Here is a 24,164-nt window from a genome sequence, read left to right as displayed (position 1 = left end):
ATAATGCACTACTTTTTAAATATAGTAACTTCTTTACCATTACATTATGATGCGCTTGTTTGTTACTTGGCAAGCTAATTAATTTTGGCTGCAGTCTAGCTCACATCTTCCTGTTTACAGTGGCGACACATTGTGGAATTGAAGGATACCAACCAACCACCGTAGGGATGTGTCGTGTATGTGGCACTAGAATGAAAGTCAGGTAAAAACTGAGACCTACTGTGCTCAAAGTAAATAAAATGTGCATGCAAGAGAGACCAAATGCACGTGAGGTAGACAGAGTATGCACTTTGAGTATACACAGCTTACTTTCCATAAGTTGCTGACATACCACGTTAATTTGTGGTTAGTTTGAAAATCGCTCCTAGATCTAATGATTGAGCAGCTGTTATGTTTGCGTTTAGTTTAAAATGGATGAAATGTAAGGTTGTCTATAATAGTTTTTTGGTGCTGAGTTTCACCAAATTGGTTCTGAATGATAATTCAGATCACTTTTCATTTGTTTATTTATTTCATAAAGGTTTTGTGTTTGTTGTATATTGTTGCTAGTTTTCATATTCAAGCTGTTAGGAACATGTTTAAGGTTTAAATATGATGGTGAAGAATCATTTGCTTATTTATGGAAATTTATTCAGCTGCTTTATCAACTTGTGATTTTTTTTTTTTATTTATGTGCTGTTGGTCTGACTTAAATAAATTAAGGTTTAAAAATTACTTTTTGTTTAAGTCTGTCTTGTGTTTTAGTTGTGAGAATGCAAATTAACTAAAACTGTGAAGTTGATCAACAGTGTATTTTCTATGAAGCAACTTTTCTATGCAGCACTAAAGTGGCTTTATAAGGGCATTAACTGGAGCATTAAAAATGTTCCTTGGAAAAGTAACTCAAAAATTACTTTTAACAGTAAGGCATTATTTTTTGGTGCAAGTAATTAATAAAGCGAGTACCTTTTTAATGAAGTAACTAGTAATGAAACAAGTTTCATTTTTCAGTAACTAGCACTCGTCGTAATGCATTACTCCCAACACTGATCATAATGAGTAAAAGTATGCGCATCAGTATATGAAGACTTATCTGATCCAGAGCCTTCGTGACACGACACACAATCAAATGTATTTTTTTTAGCTATTTATAAATGTTCATACTTTTTTGGTGTTGGTTTTTGCTTTAATTATAAATTAATTAAGACTAAGCAAATTAATAATTAATAAGGTGAAGCTGTGTGCTTGAATTCGTCATTGCATCAAACACATATGCAGTGTGATAAATTACTATTGTTAATAATTGTATATAAGCTAAAGGTTATTGTAGGTTGCAGGCTGCAGCACTCCTGTAATCTCACAAGACTCGCTGCTAATCCTTAAGAATCAACCTGTTGGTTTAATCCCACGAGTGGCTGTGAGATCTGAGGATGTTTGACCTCTTTCGTGCTTTCTACAGCCCGTGACTGAGGCATTATGGGCAATTTGACATGATAAAGAGCTACATGAAAGTTTGTTTACAAGGACTAAGCATGTTCCATTTGATTAAAGTGTTCACATGACATCTTGAAAACACAAACTAGTAACTACTGTTTAGATTAATCTCAAACTTTAGAAGTGCATGTAAACATATTCTTATGTTGATTAAACTTATTTTAATAAGTTAATGAGGTTTCAAGTTTAAGTTATGCAAAGTTTATATTCTTGTAGTCAAATATCATTGGTCAGTTTGATTGATGTAAACTGGGAGGACTAGAAAAGTTAATTTGATTAAACAAAAAATGTTAAATCAGCAAGAATATTTTACCATGTGATTGGGGTACAACAATCTAAAGGGCAGAATATATACCAAACCGTGTTACAAAAAATTTGCCAAGGGAAAATGTGGCTTTAAATCTGACTAACTAACGCAGTATCTTTTTAAAAAAACATTTTATAGTAAACTTATTACAGTACAAACATGATAAATTCATTTTATAACACAATAACAAAGTTCAATGCTAAATACCTAGCGGCTCCTGCCTTTACCTTGATTTGTTCACAGATGACTTGTGCATTGTCCTCTATGTCAATGGACAGTTTTTGCATTTTGAAAGTCTGATTCATTTACAACATTTAACTGACCCAATTAATTTCAGTTGGCTTTTCTGTAGCTCAGCAATAAAACAAAGAAACAAAGAGTTGCGTTTATTTGGATATGATGATTTGTGTCAAAGGCATTCACCCCCAACCACCTATCTATTTATACGGTTACTTTTACAGCATTGATTTTGTAATGTGATTAAGATATAATCAGTTAAATAGACTTCAGCATTCATTTAGTTGTTCAAGTGTAAAATAAAATGAAAGACAGCTTACAAGCACTCGCCCATCAGGATCAGCAGGCTAGCAGCAAAAACTTTGTATATTAATCAGGCGGTAAAGATTGTTGATTTTTAAAGAAAGCAGACCTTAAATGCTGCAATTTTGTAATGGCATACAGTACATTGGAAGCGTTTGACCCAGGTTACTAAAAAAGTCCTTCTGCATATACCCTAATTTGAAGAGCAGTCCAGCCCAAACAATGCTGAATCCCATCCTTTAAATGAAGGGCAAGGATGAAAAGGGTTAGGGTTATTTTTTTAAGCAACAAAATTGCTTATCAATAATGACTTGCATGCGTCATTTATTTAACCAAGAAATCTTGTTAGTCATATCTGCAACAGGTAATGTTTAACCCTAAAATAGAAATTAATGAAAATGTTTCTATCTTCTTACTGGTCACTATATCCTCTCATTTGCCAGCAATAGAATCATTAAAAATATAAATTATACAATTATGATCACTAATTCTTTTATACTTTTTAAACACTGATTAAAACTTGTGTTTTTTTTCTTTTTTAAGATAAATAAATCTGGTCTTCTGAATGATGACAGAACACTATTTCACCCATATTTTAACATTTTACTTACACAAAAGCTATTAAAGCAGACATTTTGCTTGTATTTAATATATCTTCTGTGAAATCCCCAGACACCAAAATTTGGTCTGACACAATGGGGTTTTCAGTTTTTTTTTTTGTATTTGTAATTGATACTAATCAAACAGCATCAAACTTTCTAGGTACAGTTTAAATTGGAGGGTTTTTCTTTAGAAATTAAAGTTTGTACCTAATGTACTTGTTATTCTGTTGACCACTGAAGCTCAGGGAGTCTGTAAAACAGGACAGTGTGTGTTACAAGTGTAATCTGGATGAAATAAATAGGTTTACCAGATGAAGGAAAAACAATCATGGTCACACACACATGCCTTCAGGGCTTCCCGTCCAGGCCACAATGCTTGGTCCTGCTTCCACTAATGCTACCTTAATATTGATCTATGGACTGACCAGCTGTTCCAGCATTTTCCAGCACAAACACACAAATGTAACTAATTGTATTACAGTCTCTCGACATCAGGACTTGCTATTCAGAGCACAGGAATGCAGTCTCTCGGGACTAAATGACTAAAGCCTTTGTGATTAACTCGATGACATGTTTTAATGGCTTGTGCTTCAGTAACTCTAGCCAATCTGCTTTGGGAACATTACAGCACATGCAGACAAGAGCGTCAAAAAACAAAAGGAAAAAAAGATAGGTAGTTCTAAAATTAGCATGGCATTTAGTTTCCTTTATGTTGTTCCAAACTTAATTACATTACAGTTTAAAAGAATTCTAGCCTCTTCAAGGGTGCATTGTGTGATCAAAAATATAGCAAAAACTGTCAAGTTGGGAAATATTAATTTAAAATAGCCGTTTTGTGCTTGCATATATTTTAAAATGTAATTACAGTGAATAAAAGCTGAAAGTGTCACATAGTTTTAGGAGCAACAAATAATAACTTGACTTGTAGTTGATCATGTGGTATCAGAAGTGGCTTACATGAAAGAAAAAAGGCCTCTAGATAACACTTATACCAAAATAAAATATGACCATGCCTTAATTAGAACAGTAAGGTCTGACTTTGCTTAGACAAAAGTCTTGTCACTTAACAGAAATATTGTACAGTATAGAATATAAAGTCATGGTGCAGTGGAAAAGGAATTCATATTGTGTATTATGAGCTTGGAGGACTGCATCCATACATCTCTGCAATGACTTAAATAACTTAATAATAAAGTCATCTGGAATGGCAATCTTCCCCCAGACATGCTCAATGGTGTTCATATCTGGTGACTGGGCTGGTCAAGGTGGATGAACATTATTGAGCATGTCTGGGGGAAGATGGAGGAGGCATTGAAGATGAATTCAAAGAATTTTGATGAACTCTGGGAGTTCTTTGCTTTCAGGAACTATGACGTGGAAGCTGAAGTATGAGAAGGAGCGCTATCCTGCTGAAGAATTTGCCCTCTCCTGTGGTTTGTAATGTAATGGGCAGCACAAATGTCTTGATACCTCAGGCTGTTGATGTTGCCAAACACTCTGCAGATCTTTCACACACCCCCATACTCTATGGAAACCCCAAACCACGATTTTTCCTTTGCCAAACTTGACATATCTGTGAGAATCTTGGGCACATGCAGGTTCCAATAGGTCTTCTGTAGTATTTGTAATGATTGGGATGCAGTTCAACAGATGATTCATCAGAAAAATCCACCTTGCCACTTTTCCAAATGATCAACTAGAAGTCAAGTTATTATTTGTTGCTCGTATAACTGGCATTGACGACAGGACTTTTGTCAGATAGAGTGGAATTGGTGATCAAGAAACATTTACTATTATCACCAATAGTATTAAAATAATAATAATAATAAAAAGTTACTGCTTAGTATTTTTGTAAAAATCATGATAAAAACATAAAGTACAAGCATTTAAATCTTGCATTTAAAAAACATTATACAAATGTTCAGTCACTTTTGGTCAAATTAGAGCATCTTTGTTGAATAAAACTAATAGATATAAATGTATCTGACCCCAAACTTGTCAGATGTAGTGCACATATTAAGTGTAACAAAAAAACATGTTAAAAAATATTCTGGACACTATTTCCATAAATTTAAAGTTGAGGGGGACTAACTATGATATAACAATAAATCATCAGTCATAAAAATGATACTTAAATAGAAAAACAATTTCTTTTTCCATTAATGAAAAATTCATATGGATTTAAATTACCATGAGGATTAGTAAATGATAACTGTTTTATTTGGTGAATGATCTTTTTAGGTAATGACAGCAGCCTAAGCCTTTGACTGAATCTGCAGTGGCGCTGTCAAGATGCGAGCACAACAAATGGGTTTAATAAGAAAACAGAAATGGAAAAGCAAATCTGGCTGTGTGCCCGTCTCCAGGTCCCTTCACTGCGGCGTTCTGGGAAATCCGTTGTATGAACAAACACGGTGGAATAGAGGGAGGTGTTCAGAGTCTGATCAGGATTGCTGAAACATTTAGAGAAACACGACCAGTAGATTCAAGATCATGCATTAATAATGTGTACGCCAAACCTAGCCCTGCAACTACCATTTAGGAGTGTTAATCGTGTGGCAACGAGAGAAAACGATAGGGCAGAGACTATGAAGTCAACAAGATATAGTGTTTCTTAAAGGGGCTGCGCACATTTTTTATTTGTGCTGAGGTCCATGTTTAATGCTAGCAAACTTTTTTGTGTACATGTGAGCAGTCATTAGTCTAAATGATCATTATATACTAATATTATATAATGGATTGACTTTGCACCTCTTGAACACAGTCTCTCTTTCTGTATGCACCAGACACTTTCTTCATCAAAATTCCATATTTCTGGAGATATTGCGTACTTTTTAGTGTGTGTCACGTAGGTGAGTGCGCTTGACAAACCACCTGCAGGTGACACTCTCTCTCCTATCTGTATGCTCAGGGGGAAAATGTAATCTAACTTGGACTTGTCAAACTGCTGCTCTCTGAGGATTTGAAGTGCTTTTTTATTCTCACTTGTAAGTAGGGATGCAACTTTTAACTGATTTCCCTATCAGCCCACACTTTATAAATAAAGGATTCTCCAAATAGAACAAATCTGCTGCGACTAAACAAAGTTATGCCAACTGTACCCTAGTGTAAAGTTCAGAGCTTGTACACAGAGGCTAATACGCACGCACACACTGGATTAACAATGGCTGAGGCAATCAACTCACGCCTTTTTCATACCGCACATAAGGGCCGTTCACATATGCCATCTTTTGCACGTGCAAGTTCGTTATTTCCAATGGAGGCACATGGCTTGCGTGCGCAAACTGAAAGCGATGTGACGTGTTTTCTGGGTGTAACGTTATCTAGTTAAAAACATTTAAACCAGGGGTGTCCAAACTCGGTCCTGGAGGGCCGGTGTCCTGCAGATTTTTAGCTCCAACTTGCCTCAGAACACCTGCAAGGATGTTTCTAGAAAGCCTAGAAAGAGCTTGATTCGCTAGCCCAGGTGTGTTTAATTGGGGTTGGAGCTAAAATCTGCAGAACACCGGCCCGGAGAACAGGGCCGAGTTTGGACACCACTGATCTGAACTTTTCAGAAAGCTGCAAGCGCACTGCGAGTCACATGACAAGAACAGACCGCTTCATACTTTACATATATACATATACATATATACATATACATATATATATATACATATATATATATACATATATATATATACATATATATATATATATATATATATATATATATATATATATATATATATATATATATATATATATATATATATATATATATACATTTTTACACAGGTCCAAAAAAAAAGAAGAATACAAAAATTAATACCTAACAATTTTGTAACATAGTTGATCAAAAGACAGGTTCAGCAACCTTTGACTACATTCATTCTCTTTAAAAGGGAAATACTTAGCTAATATGTAGCTTAGATTTACATTAGACAAAAGTATATTTTTCAAATGTTAAGATGCGTGCGTAGGGCTAAAAAATTATTAAATATTTAAGTTAAATAGTGCTCAACATATCTGCTTAAAGTTTAATACTCTTTTTATACTAATACTCTAATCCACTTTTTTCCCATATTTTTTAAACATTTATGTAAATGTAATGTTCAGTATCATCTTTATAGAACGAACTGGCAATGAACATTTTAAATTCAGCAAAAATTTTAAATGTATTCTTTTTTTAAATTCATTTATTTAATCATTGTTTTGTAAAACTATTACTTGTTTACAAATCAAAAACTTTTTTCTATTACTTTTTCGTAGAGATGGACTATTGTTTGTTTTTTATTTATTTTGTGCTGTACTATTTGGTTACTGAGCAGCAATAAATAACAATAAATTATTATTATTTTTTTATAGTTTTTTTATAGTATTATAGTTTTTATGTGATTTTTCTAAACTAGTAGTGTTTTGAAATTAGTGAATGCTTATTAATCATGATAAATGTGAAACCATTATTATTCCTTAATTGTAATATACTTAAAAGCTCCATAAAAGCTTTGCTTAATGTAAATATAAACTATAAAAAAATATTGTCTCACAAGATCCTTTATATATGCATTTAGTTTAACAAAAAATAGAATTGCTGTGTTTACTAAAGTTCAAAGCAAGTTCTTTTTTCAGCCTGGTGCTTTCATTAAATGATTATCTTACTGGGGAGGAAGTTTTGAGTTCCAGTGTGTTTTTCCTAGTACACCAAGCAATTTTATGACCCTTTAAATGGAGGAGGGCAAAGTTTGACAGGTTAGCCTGGCCTTATTTGTACCTACTGTTTTTTTAGCTCAACAACTTCTGTGAGTAAAGCTGCAGATTTTAAAATCTCTTCATGCAGAATTTGTTACAGAACACTTCTTTTTAGCGACATTGCCATTTAGTGAACTCCACTTAAAGACATATTAGCATTTGTTGCCAATCATTAAAAAATTAATTTGAAATTGCCAATTTAGTAGTAACAGTGTTCATACAAACGTCCAAATGAAAGCGACTAAAGAGTAGCTAAAAAGCTATCGGACATTTATAAAAAGGTGAGGGTTTGTTCAATAGTTCCAGACTGCAGCACGTGCAATGATATCACAAAGTACCCAAAAAATAACTCCTAGAAAGGTAAAATGTCCTTGTTGTGTAATTTCCTTGTGCCTGCTGCAGCCACGAAACAGCAGCAAAGTTCATTTCCTGCTTAGTTGCTTATTTATCAGGGGTCACCACAGTGGAATGAACCGCCAACTATTCCAGGATGTTTAACACAGATGTCCTTCCAGCCACAATTAAGTACTGGGAGACACCCGCAATACACTCGCATTCATACACTATGGTAAAACTGAACCAGAGGTCTTCTTGCTGTGAGTTAACAGTGCTTACCATTGAGCCACCGTGCCACCCAGCAACAAAGATTCTTGTTTATTATGCTGAAATGAGAGTACAATTTGCAGACTTATTGGTCTAGAAAATGGCAACTTTTGATTTTCTGTCGGTCTTAATAAACTACAGAATAGTCAATCTTTATAGGAAAACTATCCAAACTATTTGAGCAAGTAGTAGCAGTCTAATCCGATTCAACTATTTATGCTAAGCTAAGCTAAAAGTGCTCCTTCCAGACCCAGAGATTGGCTGAAGTGATTCATAATTAGTAGAACTCAACTATTTAACTCTTGAAAGTAGTCCATTTCCAAGAAAAAGTGTAGTATTCCTCAAAAAAAGTACACCAACTCAAACAAAGCAGAGTGTTTTGGCAAACCTTTACAATTTTATTCAATCTGTTCACACACTGGTTATGAAAACGTAATTATCCCAAGAAATTTTTTACCTATGATCTCTTCAATGTGCCAATCAGCACCTAACATTAATACAAATGGGAAGACTAACAGACTTTCTCCATGCACTATGAACGTCTTTAGATGGACCATTTCCGAATATAAATGTGAAAAGGCCAAGCGAGATGAGGACGTGGAGAACAGAGAGTTCCTTGTGCCTGTTTCTCTCTCTCTCTTGACAGCCAGCGCTCGAAGAAGACGACCGCTAAAGAGAAACGGCAGCGACAAGAAAGAGTGAAAGATATAAACAAGGGTGCTGGGCATTCCAGCATGACCCTGGCAACCTTTCTACAACAGACTCCCTGTGAGTTACCCAAAGACTGACGTTCGGCTCTCCCACACAGAAGAGGAAAAAAAAAATCTGCTTGCCTTGGCTAGTATTTCTTACTCTGGAGAAGTGGCTTAAAGGTGCATTATTGACCTTATTCTCCGCAGACGAGCGGGCGCTGCCATTTGAACCTTTTTGGCACGAGACTTCCGGTCTCATTCACTTCCATTCATTTTTAGACATTAAAAACTGCTCGTTTCGGTGTTTAATGTTGCAAACTGATATTTCCTTGTTATATTATTCTACTTGGTCTGTATAGTCATGCAAACATTTGTTTGTAGAGCAAGTAGTTTGACCGTTTTTTGCCGTTTATTATTCCTTGTCATTTCTCCCATAGGCGACTGAAACGGAAGTTCTAAGACAATCGCGAAAACAGGCGCACTTCCGCATTTTAGAATAAGGTCAATAGACCAAGAGATCAAGACTTTGACATACAACTAAAACCAAATAACTCTCACTCGCCTCAGTCAAAACAACATCAAAGGTAGACTGCTTCTATCTAGTTAACGTTCCCTGCAACTATAAAAAGATTCACTTGTTTTGCTTTGTAACAAAGAGAGCTCAGAGAGGGACACATTCCACGCTGAAAACATCTGGGATAATTATGAGGAAATTACAGCTCAGAGATGTGTCAAACCACAACGTTTTGTTCCAGAGCTTCAGAGACTAAAGCACTTAACTACAAACACTAATGGTTTAGAAAGCAGTACTAGGCGATTATGTTTATTGCAGAGGAGTAACCTAGTGTTTAAAAATCTGAGCTGAAAAACCGAAGGGTTAAAAGTTCAAGAGGGGACCAATGTGATGTTTGCTAAACACTTAATAATACATAATAATAATAATAATAATTATTATTATTATTACAAAAAAATATATTTAAATAGCAGTAACGTTAAATAAAAAAAATTTAAATAAACAAAAAATAGCACTGCAATTATTAAAAGAAATGTAGTATAATGAAGTGAAAATATTTTCAGAATAACATTCATCGATTCATTTTTCTTCAGGTTGGTCAATATAGCGCATGTCTTTGGACTGTGGGAGAAAACCTGGGCCCCTGCAGGAAACCCACACAAACAGGGGGAGAACGTGCAAAGTCCACACCAAAATACCAACTTGCCCAGCTGGCACTTGAACCAGCAACCTTCTTGCTATGAGATGACCGTGCTAACCACTGAGCCACCATGCTGCCACTCAGAATAACACATTAAATGCATTTATAATATGTGACCCTGGTTCACAAAACATCTTCCGATAGCTGAAAAAAATACACTTTCCATACAACAATATTTTAGGATACAACAATATTTCTCAGAGATATAACTACTTGAAAATCTGAAATCTGAGGATTAAAAAAATTATCTAAATATTGAGAAATTCACCTTTAAAGATGCTGGGCAATAACATCAGTATCCATATTTATTGACCGAACACCCTTGTCAATAAGAAAACATTTGATATGAAGAGATATAGTTTTATTAAAATGTGGCTTCTGAGCATGCACTTTGGAAGAAATGTCAATAATCTTAGGGTGTAAGTTTGTCGTTTCCAATGGAGGTGTGACAAGTGAGCATTTTCCAGGTAGACCTAGTTGAAAACATATGAACTTTTTCCAAATTCTGCAAGCGTGCCATGATTCATGTAGAACTAGGCAATCTGCTTCACACTTTGTATGGAATATAAAGATTTCAATAATAACAGCAGACCAATTACTACAGACAAACACAGTGCATCTAAACACTGCAGCGTTTTTTACTTTTCTTCATAAACTTCAGAGCTGGTTTGTCCATTTGTCATCCTCTGAGAAAACTGTTGATGGTCGCCTTGTTACGAAAACGCCATAGAAAATAATGAAGGAAACCTCACGCTCACACCTGTCATTTCAGTTGAGAATAACAACATATGCGAAAATGAGTGCTGTATAGTAGCAGTGAGGAGATTATAAAGGATGTCACCAGAGTGGCTTTTTGGTTTCTTTTCTTGTGCATCCCAGCCAATAGCTCTTCATCTCAAAGATTTTTTTTAGCATAGGGGTAATATAGTCATCCAACTTCACAATTTGTAATGTTCCAATATGTATTTGAATAACGATGGCTAGTTTCTTTACCTGAAAGCTCAGATTTGATTATCATAATTTGTTTTGTTGACAGAGTTTGAGTTTTACTGTATCATTATTATTGACACCTAACAGACGTTGATCTACCTTTTACCATTGCACACACTTTGTAACATTTTATTTATCAAGTTTAAGAGTCTCTTTAACACTTATGTTTATTTTATTATGAGGAGATCAGATATTTTGTCTTTTACTATTAAAACTATTTGCCTTAGTAATGTTGGTAAATTGAAATAAAGTGGATAAATAAATATACCTATATATATATAAATAATTATCGATATTGAATGAAATGAAACATAATTTCATGATCATTTTTATTGCAATATTGCCCAGCCCTACTTCTAATGCACATTACTTTATGAGTTTTGATACATATATAGTAGGAAATTTACAAAATGTATTCCTATATTCTTTAGTTAAAATTCTAATGACTATTGTCACAAAAAAATCTTTAAATTTGACCCATAAAATGTGTGTTTTGCTTTTGTCAGCATGGGTCTTTTATGGTTCATTACCTTTTTACATTTTACCTTTGCAAACTCTTTAATTGCCTAATCCATTTGAGAGCGGAGGTCTCTCACACAACCATGATCATAAAAAAAAATCTTGATCTCTTTTTTGCTTTTCACTTCTGCTTTGGCTTGTGTGTCTGAATCTACATAATTACAACTTGGCATTGTATCCAGCAAATTTGCTCTTTTTGATAAATTGCTTGTAACATACCCCATTTGTAAGTCTCTGGATAAAAGCAATGAGCTAATTTGCTAAATTAATTAAGCTAATTAACACAGCATTGTTGCTACAATAAACAATTACACTTGAAAGTCACAAAATCAGTACAATTTTAAAAGATTACACTTTGTTTTTTTACAGTAAACAGGCAATGCTAGAGGAAGAGACATTTTGCAGGCCATTATTATAACTATTATGCAACCTGATCCAGATTGGGCAACACACAGCTATATGCCATTATTTGTCATGCATTAAAGCAATTTCTTCACTTACTAAAGTACATCTCAGGATAAGACTATTTTCGCTAGCATGCATTGTTTTTAAGATAGCAAAGCTGATGCAGAATGCAAATTTAGAGCTGCTGCATCATAAAAAAGATAAGCATCACTTAAAGGCTCGAAGCATGTGATGGGGCAGCTGAACAATGGCTTTGAGCAAGAGATACTTTTAAAAGACATCTGACCCGACAAAAGCACCTCTGACCTGCTTTTCTCCTTTGTCTCTTCTCATTTTGTCTCTGCACAGAAGCAAAAACAACTGACTACAGGATACCGATGAAACGCCAGAAAGAATAAATCAGGCCGGAAACAGAAAAATCAATGGTGGAAATGACAGCTTTTCTTTAAGCTAACACCACTCTTCATTGCTTTTAGATTTTTTTCCAATGCTTTGTACTAAAGTTCTAGAAATTAAACCATACCTGACTGTACATCCCACTATATGTCAAAATTACAAAACAACAAAAAACAGAGAAGTTGTATGTGTAAGTTACATTTAAAACTGAACTGATAACTATTGTACTGGAATGCCCTAAATAAAATTAAAACATTGACAACACAAACACCAAGCAATATGTATTTTAATTCTGCCCAAAGCAAAAAAACTATAAGGTAAATAATTTTGTAATTTAGTTTAATGCACAGAAGAGCGTAAAAAAATGTATATGAAATGAAATTAATATGAAAAACTGCAATCGTGAGGCTTTGCAAATGACAATCATCTAAAAAATGAAGGATAAGTATAAAAATAATAATTCAGAGTTGTTGGATGCATCTATAGAAACATTATTTTCAAAGCATTTGACAAAATATGCATGCTTAAATATTTCTTTGAGAACATATAGAGTGACTACGTAATCATCTGTGGAGCTTTGTGAGATTTGAAGTAGGTAAATGATCTGATTGGTTATTTATCTGATGTAAATTCATTTTCTGATGTAATCACATTTCATTTAGCTCAACAAACAGATTTTCTGTAACTAAAGCCTACAACTGAGGAACAACCTCAAATGTCACAAATATTAGTGAAACAAACTAATAGTGCATGGCAAATGTGCCTCACGAATACATTTCTTGTATACAAAATGTTTTGTCATTAAATAAGTCAGGAAATGTTTCAGGTTGCAAAAAATCTGACTTGTATGTTATCCTAAAAATAGATGGTACTAATCTAATACTAATATAAATTAAGTGGTGCTGTCAAATGATTACATTTACATCTAGTCATTTAGCAGACGCTTTTATCCAAAGCGACTTACAAATTAGGAAAACAAGAAAAAGCATAAAAAAGCAAGATTAATCACATTCAAAGTAAAAGTTTGCATTTGCACACTGTAAAAATTTATATATACAATTAGTCATGACAGCAAATGTTTTTTAGTTCATTGTAAATTAAGACAATCATGTTCTAATAAAAGTTCACTGGACTCATACGGTTAATTTGATTCAGCTTAAAAATGCAAGGCAACCAGGATTTTTTACAGTGCCAGTGTACTCACTGCGCATAAGTAATAATAAATGTATATATATATATATATATATATATATATATATATATATATATATATATATATATATATATATATATATATATATATATATATATATATATATATATATATATATATATATAAATATCTAAAATATAAAAAAATTCAAGAATTTACATAAATATTTAGGTAAAATTTTATATAAAGATAATTAGATATAAATATTTGATTTATAAATAAAACTAATAATTTCCTCAAATATACACATGTATGAAGAGTTCAAATGCAAAACCCTCTAAATCTATCAGACATCTTTTTTGTAAATGACCATTTTCTATCAGGCTCCTATAATAATGTTCAGAAGTTTCAATTTATATGTTATAATAAGGTTATTAGCTAGTAAAACAAAACTTTAAAAAATGTCACTTTAGACTATTCTTTAGTTTTTAACAATGTAGAATTTCTTTTGTGTCAAAACCAGCTAAATCCACTTGTGCTTTATTTGGAAAAACCTCTAAATCCACCTATTGGGACAAGACAGTGTAATTAGTACACACACACACACACACACACACTTGCACACTTACAAACACACACAAACATTTGCAATGCAAATGTTAATAAAACCCTTATAAATGTAATCCTAAATCCTTGACAAAAATACCTGATTGTATTGAATTGTACATGCTGGAAACATAAACTCTCCAAGAGAAAGATGTGTTTGTCACATCCAGTTAGGTGTAAATTTGGATTCTGGCTAAGCTAACCTTTATTCCCCTAATTACAGCCAGACTTTAATATTGGCCATCAAGTTATATTTGTTAAACAAACATAAGAAGCAGCAGTTTAACCTTGTTAGTCTTTTAACGCTGGAAAGCTTGTAAATAAGCTGTCTGGGTTTGGCCTAGAGGTGCTTAAACATCAACACAATACTCCACAATGCAACTCTCAAAACCTCTCAAAACCTCAAAATCTACCATCTAAAAGCAAATCTACTACCATCCAAGCTTCAAAATGAGCTGTAGTAAAAATCCTGTGATCCACATCAGATTTCATGCAATCTCCCGGATTCTGGAAATGATGTTAAATCATGTTGTGTGTCACTCAAAATAGCTGACCTCGTCTGCTTTACAGTTAAGCCCCTATTTTTTCCCCAACGAATCAAAAAACGTGCAAAAAAAAAACTGAAATAAAACACTAAATAAAATAGCTTTCGTTGCAAAAACAGAGAAATACCCTAAAAAGTGTTCTACTACATAGATCAAGTGACCCAGTTCTGTTTTTTTTTCCTCGAATGTGACACAGATCGGATACAACTCAAGGAAGTGGAAGCAGATTAAAAAGCACACAAATTCTGGTACTGTATCATCAAGGACTCACTTTTCTGAAGTAGAAAAAAACTGATATGATTTGGACACATGCAATTGTGTCTAACATGTAAGTGGACAGATTGGATATTCTCCTGTGAATACGAGTTGGATTGCCTTAAGAGATCAATGATTTGCTGACCTTTTAAGCTTGGATTATCATTTCATCTATGTCCTTCATAAATCACACTACTTTATAATTCCCATCCAGCCTAAGCTCCTCTAGGGGATTTCGTCTATTTCACCAAGTGTATTGTACTAGAAATGCAGAAATGGATATATAATAATTTGGATATGGGTTACTTTTAATAGAATAACTTGTAATCAAAAGTAACAACAATCTCAAATAGACCACTTTGAGGGATGTACACAAAAACAATGGTCCCAGCGTACTTCCAGTTTTACATTTTTCATTTCTATAGCTTCTGAGAATTTTCATGTCAATAAACAATGTTATGATAGCTGTTTTGACATTAAGTTATGATTGTATTGCCTCTTGTTATGGTTTTGTAATAGTTCGATAACGAGCAGGATATGTTCATGGGGCAGTGGCATGACCACATTGAAATGGTCTATAGTCAACAACTGGCAATTGAAGGTATAGTTCACCCAAAAATGAAAATTCCGTCATCATTTCAACAGTATCTGGATGCAGCCTTTATGATGAAGCTGAGATTGCATCACTCAGCGATGCAATGTCAGACAAGATGCACTCAATGGAGTGAGTGACATCACTGTGACGGGTAGGGTTAGGGGTGGGGTTAGGTGAGCGCTTTAAAAAGCATTGAATGCAGCGTAGATTGCACTGCACTGACCCGTCTCCATCATTTACTCACCCTTATGGGGGTTTAAAACCTTTATGAAGCTTCTTTCCTCTGTTAAACACACACACACAAATGCTGGTTGCTGGCACTAACTGACTTCCATAATATTTTTTTTTTCCTACAATGGAAATTGATGGATGCCAGTAATTCTTCAAAACATCATCTTATATGTTCAACAAGCATAAAGGTTTAAAACACACATAGGAAAGAGTAAATAATGAGGTAATTTTCATTTTTGTGTGAACTATCCTTTTAAGAACCACACCATAAATGCAGCGTTAGTGAATAGTGATCACTCACCAAAGCTACAAACAAACCTTCATTAAGGCTCTGCAAAAATCAATAAAACAACCAGAAAATAGTTTGAACATAAAGCAGTTCTTAATCTTCAGGCAATTAACATTTCATAGAGTCTTTACTCCATTACTGCATCTATTTTACTGGCCTGTGCACGCTGATTGTGTGCAGTTCTCTAGTCAGCCATTGACAGTGGGGATGGGCAGTGAAAACTGTTTAACAAAATGAGGCCATACATCAATCAATATCCTCACCAAAAGCCAGTCCAAGGCCCTCTATAGGATTAAAACTGTCCACCTCCCGCTTATCAGTATATTATTCGGCCAGCCTAACAACATCTCTGTCTTTCCCAATCAATGTATACAAGCAGACTGCGATATACGAGTGTTTTAATTGGAGGGTTTGAGGTTAAAGCTCTGGTAAACTAACAGGCTTGTTTGGCAACCTCAAGGGCAAAAATTAGGTTATATAAAATTAGGTTAAATATAAATATAATAAAAATATATAAATCTTCTTCTCACATTTAAATAAATAAAAATTAATTAATAAATTTTTAAAAACTATAGCTGGCATTTTTATGGCTTAGTATTTTTAAAATTATTTTTTACTGCTTTTGCTTTTGTACATTTGTATTCATATATTTTTCTGTATTGCTATACGGCCTAAAATGTGATACTTTTATCTATGATGTTATTTTATCTATCTTATCTTATCTTATCTAGTATTTGTATTGAACCGTTTAGTACAAGACTTTCGGTTAGGTACGCATTACAAACCGAGCGATTCGACTCAGACTAACATTTAAAAACAAAAAAGAGAATAAGTACAAAATATAATGTTTTCAGTGCAGCAACCCTCAACAAGGCATCCCAAATGACGTGGCAGACTATACGCTGCCTTCCTCGCGGTCATGTTAAACAGTAGACCATCGCTTAAGAACTCAAAATATCACTTTATTAAAGCATGCACTTATTAGCAATATTGCTGCCTTCTGTGTCAGCCTGCTCGAGCTGGCTCCGCCCCCGTTGCCCCAGCAACCCTGGACCCTGCAACAAAACAGCCAATCTCAACAACCTGTTTACATATCACCACACTCCACCCACCTCCAAACACTACTCCAGTCAGACATGCGCTACACTAGCTCGCAAAATGGCTAGTAACGTTAATGTAATCACAGACATCCCAAGTCTCCCGGAAGTTTCGGGAGTCTCCTGCAAATGCATAGACTTGAACTAAACTTGAAGGAAAGAAAAATAACAATGACTGAAAGAACATTTCAAATATTACAACATTAATACATTGAAATTTCGTGCTGTTGGTTAACCTAGAGCACAAATGCTGACTCGAGCTCAGGAAACAACTCTTTAGCAACTCTATAAAGCAACTTTATAGACAGACCGGCCGGTAAACCATTCTGTCTCCAGTCAGGCGAACAGATCAGTGCATCATGTAACTAAAAATCCATCAAATTAAAAAGAAAAACTAAAATTTAAGTGTAACCAACAAACATATGCAAACATCAGACAAACAGCCAAGCCCTAACGAAAACCAAGCAGCCTGTCACAGCGTTCTGTAGATAGAATGAAATCTATGCTTCATTTCTGTCACTTGAGAACAAAGGTGGAGTGCTAAACTAAGATGCCATGCTAGATTAGCTTTCGTTTGATGCACAGAAATCAAAAGCAACAACGCATCACTCTATGCTGAAGGCAACCAAACAGATTAAACAAATCTGCACTGGCCCTTTAAGGCAGCATTTCCTTTTTTTTTCGGCAGTTTCCTGCCAGATAACTGGCCTCATTCAGCAAAACAACCACACCACACAGCACTATTATTACAGCCTGCAATCAGACCCAGTGTAATCCAGAGAAAGCTCCATCTCCACCTGTGAGACTTTCTGGATTACATGAAAGTGAAGAGAACACAGCTCTATCTATAGCAGCAGGAATAGACACAATCTGTTGAGGTTGAGAGCACACATATGCCAGCTCAGACAAAACAAGTGCTTATCCCTTCTGGTAAACAGAAATAACATAAGTGTAATGGTTTTTTTTTTTGTATATCTTATAAGGTAATTTCTCAGTGCGTCACATTATTAGTCAGAGACACAAACTACTTCCTTTCAGATTTCCCCCCAGTAACACTTTCAATCTCTACACTGTTTTAGGATGTGATCACATCTACACCCAGGATTTCTCACTTCTGAAATCAAGTGCAATTCTGGTCTGAGGTCAGGTAAGTAAAAGTTAGTCCCTCTCTGGGCTTCTCTTCCTGTCTTTGAGCGGATAAAAGAGCCTGCCCACGCCTGTCTGGACTCACAAATGCACTTAATAATAATGCCGCTTCATAAACAACACACCATCAACAAGAACACAGATGGTACAATGAACAATGAATATGCATGCAAGCAAATTTGCATGTAAATAACGGGAGACAGATTGTTTAGGAAAGATAAGAGGGATCATTTCCCTCATGAAAGCACAAAGATACAGTTGGTCCAAATTGGAATACGCATACTGGATAGTGTACCGTAAATGCCTTGTAAAGGACCTCAATGGTCATGATGTATTATCATGTATTATCAATAGTGCTAATCTTTAATGCAAAATCAATGTGTCATGTACAGAAAATGACTAGGCTATAGTTTTTAAGGGGTGGTGCACTACAATATGTACATATATATGTAAATATACACATTTTAAACTTTAGTTGATGTGTTATGTAGCTGTGTGAACATAAACAACAACATCTCTAAATGTAATATGCTCAAAGTTCAATGCAAAGGGAGACATTGGCTTTTCCAGAGTTAGCTTAGCAAAGCCTACAGCGAATGAAAAACATCCGGGTTAGTGAGATCATAATCGCTTCAGGTTACACAAATTCACCGTGAACATCCACCCCAGCGATTGGGCATGGCTGGAGTTGCAGTGATGTTTTATCAGAGAAAGCTAAAATTACGTCCAAAAGCTGATATTTCCACAAAAGCTTGTTCTGTTTCTGTATTTGGACTACCAAAGGACACAACAAAAAGAGAGAAGTGCTAACAATTTAATTTTAATTAAGTTCCAGAAAATTATTTAAAAAATTATAGCTAGCATTTGACAAAGGAGAGCTTCCAGAATCTCTTCCAGTTCAGTGCTAGATTCGGCTAAAAACTCCTCAAAGAAGAAGCAGCTCCAATCATAATAGAAGAAGCTGTGGATTGTTATCCACAACCTTTAAAGTGGTTTTATTTGTTCAAATTGATCTATTACATGCATAGTGTCTAACATTAATGATATGTTGTAGCGAGGACTTAAACAAGAATGTAAACAACAGAAAATGCTGTTTGGCACTGCTAACAACTTAGCTACAAATTCATATTTATCTGTCAAAATGCTGTAAACACCCACAATCTTCAGCACTGCAGTGTTTGTCTATGTGACTGCTTTCCCTGCATTCTACATCTCAATTAACAAACTCGCAAAAGATATGTGAACATTTCAAATTACTTACACATGCTTATTCTGAATATATGTACAGGACACTTGTCAGATTTTATTTTTGAGAGCAGGCTTGATGTTCAGCTGTGTCCTCTTGATTTTCTGTCTGGTTCAGGCTCAAACCGATACGGCTAAAGACACTTTGTGGGGACACTGCAGAACTTAACCATAATAAAGTGAAACTGTGTGTGTTTTAAGGCCCATGACTATGTATGCATTTTAAGAGAGTTTAAAGCATTTTAATTATGCATAAAGAAATCTAATAAAGTAAAAAATATATATATTAATATGATAAGGACCATGAAGTGTTATTTTACATTTGATTATTCAACTTTTACTCTCTCCAGAAAACCACAAAGCACTGTTTATTTCACTGTGATATTTGCTTCATTGTGTTTATTATACTGTATGTTTATAATAAATGACATAAAAATATATTTATATTTCACTCTCCAACACAATCATCCCAATCCATCTAAAGTAATGACGTGGCAAATAGAGTCATTTAAGTCATCTGCTGAAATTGTATTTAAGTCACAATATATATTGCAGAGAAAAAAAAATATTGCAATGTCAAATTTTTCAGTATTGAGCAGCAATACCAGAAAATAAAATGTTGGTCATATCACCCAGACCTACATTTAGGATACACATGCACTAAAATTGATCTCTGAACCAGATTAAAAGCTAACAACTACAGTGCAACGTAAAGCTAGAATCACAAATATAGCATTGCTTATAGATTCCAGTTGATTTGACTTTAGCTTTTGACTTTAGATTTTGACTTTAGATTTTAGCAATGATCTAACTGAGTGATTTTCACCAAAATTGTGTCAGCTGAATTCCTTTGGTCTAAAAATCACACCAAACTGCAGTTTTATTTTAATATTTCAATCATTTAAAAACATATCTGGACGTTCACACTTCTTAGATGTTGGTTAATACATTGCATGGCAGGTAAACAAAAAAGGCAGTAATATTAGAATGCAATTGATTTGTTTTGTTTTATATTTTTAAATGTTGTTTATATTTCAATTATTGAATTATTAGCAACTCAAACTGTACAGTTAAAGTGTGGCATAAGGAGCCTCCTAATGAGCAGTGATCGAGGATCTGTGGACATCTGCTGATAGCAAAACATAAGACTAAGGATCAAGAGATACAAGAGCTTTTAGTTCATCTCAGAGAAAAAAAGAGGTGAGGAGAAAGAGAGGGAGGGAAAATTATAGGAATGAGAAACGATGGAGAGACACTGAATGATTCTATAGGGTAAACAAGGCTTTCTGATGATGAACTAATTTATTGCTTTGTTTGTCTGCAATGATAAATGTCAAATGCAGTAAAATAAGGTTTTAAAAAGTTATATTCTTTTCATGTATTATTTACAACATTTACAACTAGCATTTTGCTGGCATCACTTTTCCTTGTTGCAATGATTTGCTGAAGTTTTAATCATTATATACCTAATTTTAATGATACTGACCTAAGAAAAACCTAAAAAATTACTTTATTAGGGTAATGACCAAAAAACAACTTAGTGTATTGCTTTAGTGTTTGTTCGGAGTAAATAAAAGTTTTAAATAAAAAAAGGATGATTTGAAGCTGTTTGGACAAAACTGTGTGTAGGTATAGTGTGCCCACAGTCATATTGGGCTTTATATGAAGACAATAGGTGTCTTTGTTAAAATTCTTAAAGTTAAAATAGAACCCAAATCCCTACCACTTTGAGGCCCATTGCAACGTGACATAGAAGGGCAGTTTTCTCGCCCACCAAATTGATTGACATGTATTAACATGTCTCCACAGTAACACGTGTAATCACATCAACAAGACAGGACGTGCGCAAAACAACTGGGATTATAAGATCTGTTCAGCTCTCTCTGATCATCAATTGTCATCAAATATTATCAAGAATGAGTTTTACAAGTTTAAAACGTTTTTTAAAAAGTGCATGTTTGCGATTTTACCATCTTTATCACCACTAAAGCTGCTAAATCTGCATATCAGTACAATTGTAAAAGATTAAGCTTCAATCCCAGTTTGTAGATGTTAAATCAGGTTTATTTTGTACATTAATAGAATGGATATCAATACAGCAGTGAATATTAAAGTGTATCTAGTTTGGAGTGCAAAGTTAAACGCGCTGCTTTGTGTCTGTGTGTGCGTGAACTTTGTAACAACATTGTGCGTGACTCATCGTTGCAGAAAGGCTTGCATTAAATCCACAACAAATTCATCAAATAATCCTTGGGAAAGTTTTTACTGTAGCATTTCTCACAAACGTTACGTGAGATCTGCTTCCTTCATGTCTGTCACTGTGCTGTTTATCTGCGCAGCCGAGGCGGAGATTGAGGCACACCCTGACAGGCACGTGGGAACAGTGGGCGGGGAGAACTGGCATGAAAGGCACAGGCCACAAAAACAGCTATATTGTCTTCAAAGCATAAAATTCCAATTTTCTGAAGGGTATAATAAATAATCTGATGCGTGTTTTGAGCTGAAACTTTACAGACACTCTCTGGAAACGCAAAAGACTCGTCTTAAATCTTGAAAAAGGGGAAAAATATGTGCCCTTTAATGTCAGTGTGGCAGTCAATAGTGAGCAATTGCCATATTAGAATTATTCGTTACATTACATTAAATTAAAAATGCAACTGAATTTTAGTAGCTATTACCTCCATTTTATAAAATGTTAAAGACTTTTGTTGTTAATGAGTTATTTGTAGGCCCACACGGAATCTGCACATGCAGAAATCCCATCCCCCAGATTTTTAGGCCATCATTCAATCTTACAATCTTACAAATTACTTGTGTAAATGAGAGTAAATTTATATTTATTCAGATTTTAGATTAATAACACTAATATTACTGACTTATTTGAAAGTTTATTTGATTTATCTACAAAACAGTTTGTAAAGTAATATTTTCTGTCTTTTAGTTGACTTTTATATAGAGACGTGCTTTATTTACCAAATAAGTGGATCTAGATGAATTTGCATTGTAAACATTAAATAAAAGTTAAAAAGCTAGTCTTTAATTTCATACATTAAGGTTTTAGTGATGATAATACCAAAATCATTCCCCTTAAATCAACAGATTTTTTATTACAAAATTCTCTGCAGAAATGGCAAAAAACGTCCACAGATTCTGTCTGGCAATAGTTATTAGGTAATTAAATTCCTTAAAATTAATAACTGCCTTTGTAGCGACTATAGTTGAATTAACTGATATTAACATGCGAAAATGCGTCGCCTATTAAGTCTCCAAGCATTTTGCGCTATGATAAACAACCATCTCAATACAATGATATGAATATTTGGTCACAATTTATTTTAATGTACAATTCAGACCATTAACAAACATTAGCTAAGACTTTTAGCTCAATGAACTACTAATTAGCTGCTTATGAATAGTTAGTAAGTTAATAGTAGGGGATGTTAAATGAGTTCATACTTTAGAAGTGCTAATATTAATAATAGGCGGGTAATAAGCAGATAAAATTATTAAAAGGTGATCTAAAAGTTTAAATAACATATCATTTTTGAAGTGTTCACAATATATCAATATTGACCATATGTATTAGCAAGATATATTGAATATTGGTGTATGTCTATTTGCTACCATATCCATGTTGTTCTTTAAATATGCCATCTCAATACTGAGAAAAAAAATTTGTGTCAGACACAATTGTGCATCACAGGGCAAACACCCCTAGCATCAAATCCCCTTGACGTCAGTAAGATTACATGGCGTTCACTTCAGATACAACATGCCTTCATTATTCCTCCAATTCCCATGCTGTGAATCAAGCACCTGCAGAACAAAAGCACCTTGCAGTTTTGGCTGCAGTGCATTTGAAACGACTTTGCTCTTTGCGGCCCACATGACCAGTTTAAAACTATTCTGTTCTGATAGTGTGGGTCATTATATGAATGTCCCATTGTCTCAAGAACACAAAATCAGATGAGAAAGCCGCCAAAAACAGAGAGAAACACGACCATGTGACTCTCATACAAAGGACACTGTGCACCACCTGACTGGCCATGCAGTCTGTTAGTGCGAACTGAAAGCGGTCAGCAAGAGAGAGCTCTTGAAGCTGCAGAAGTGGGCCGTCAGCAGCTGGAGAGGGCTAGTGGTTTGAGTGTGCAGTAGCAAAGTGCTGACGGTGCCCAGATGTGTCTCTGCTAGCAGTGAAGCAGTGCTCCTTTTATACAGTACCCATGTCTGAGCGTTTGCAGAGACAGAGGCATCTACTACTACAGCATCACACAAATAAGTAATATTTTCCTCAAAGAAAGGCAACCTTTAGAGACTGGCTTCATTTCTCTTATTCTCACATTTGACATTCTGCCCATCCATACTTCAATCTAAAAGAGTAGCTACAATAGGCCTGGGTAATATGACCAAAAATCTTATATGATGATGATAATATATATCACGATATAGTAACATTTATATAAATTATATATATATATATATATATATATATATATATATATATATATATATATATATATATATATATAT

The 24,164-nt window shown here is 34.4% G+C and overlaps 1 protein-coding gene and 1 long non-coding RNA gene across 7 annotated transcripts in view; both read right to left on the bottom strand.

Moving 5' to 3' along the window:
* Positions 1–24,164, bottom strand: part of ppp1r9ba (protein phosphatase 1, regulatory subunit 9Ba) — an 87,138-nt gene that overhangs the window by 49,548 nt on the left and 13,426 nt on the right. The window lies entirely within an intron of this gene.
* LOC147845616 (uncharacterized) lies at positions 7,289–9,844 on the bottom strand. The gene is made up of 2 exons (XR_015480765.1): positions 9,460–9,844; positions 7,289–9,141 (listed from the first exon to the last, which is right to left on the bottom strand). It is a non-coding gene; the product is annotated as an uncharacterized LOC147845616 (long non-coding RNA).

This window comes from Danio rerio, chromosome 3, assembly GCF_052040795.2.
Source record: "Danio rerio strain M-AB ecotype USA chromosome 3, GRCz13ab, whole genome shotgun sequence".
NCBI classification, from domain to species: Eukaryota; Metazoa; Chordata; class Actinopteri; order Cypriniformes; family Danionidae; genus Danio; species Danio rerio.
This window is presented reverse-complemented; position numbering and strand designations above follow the sequence as displayed.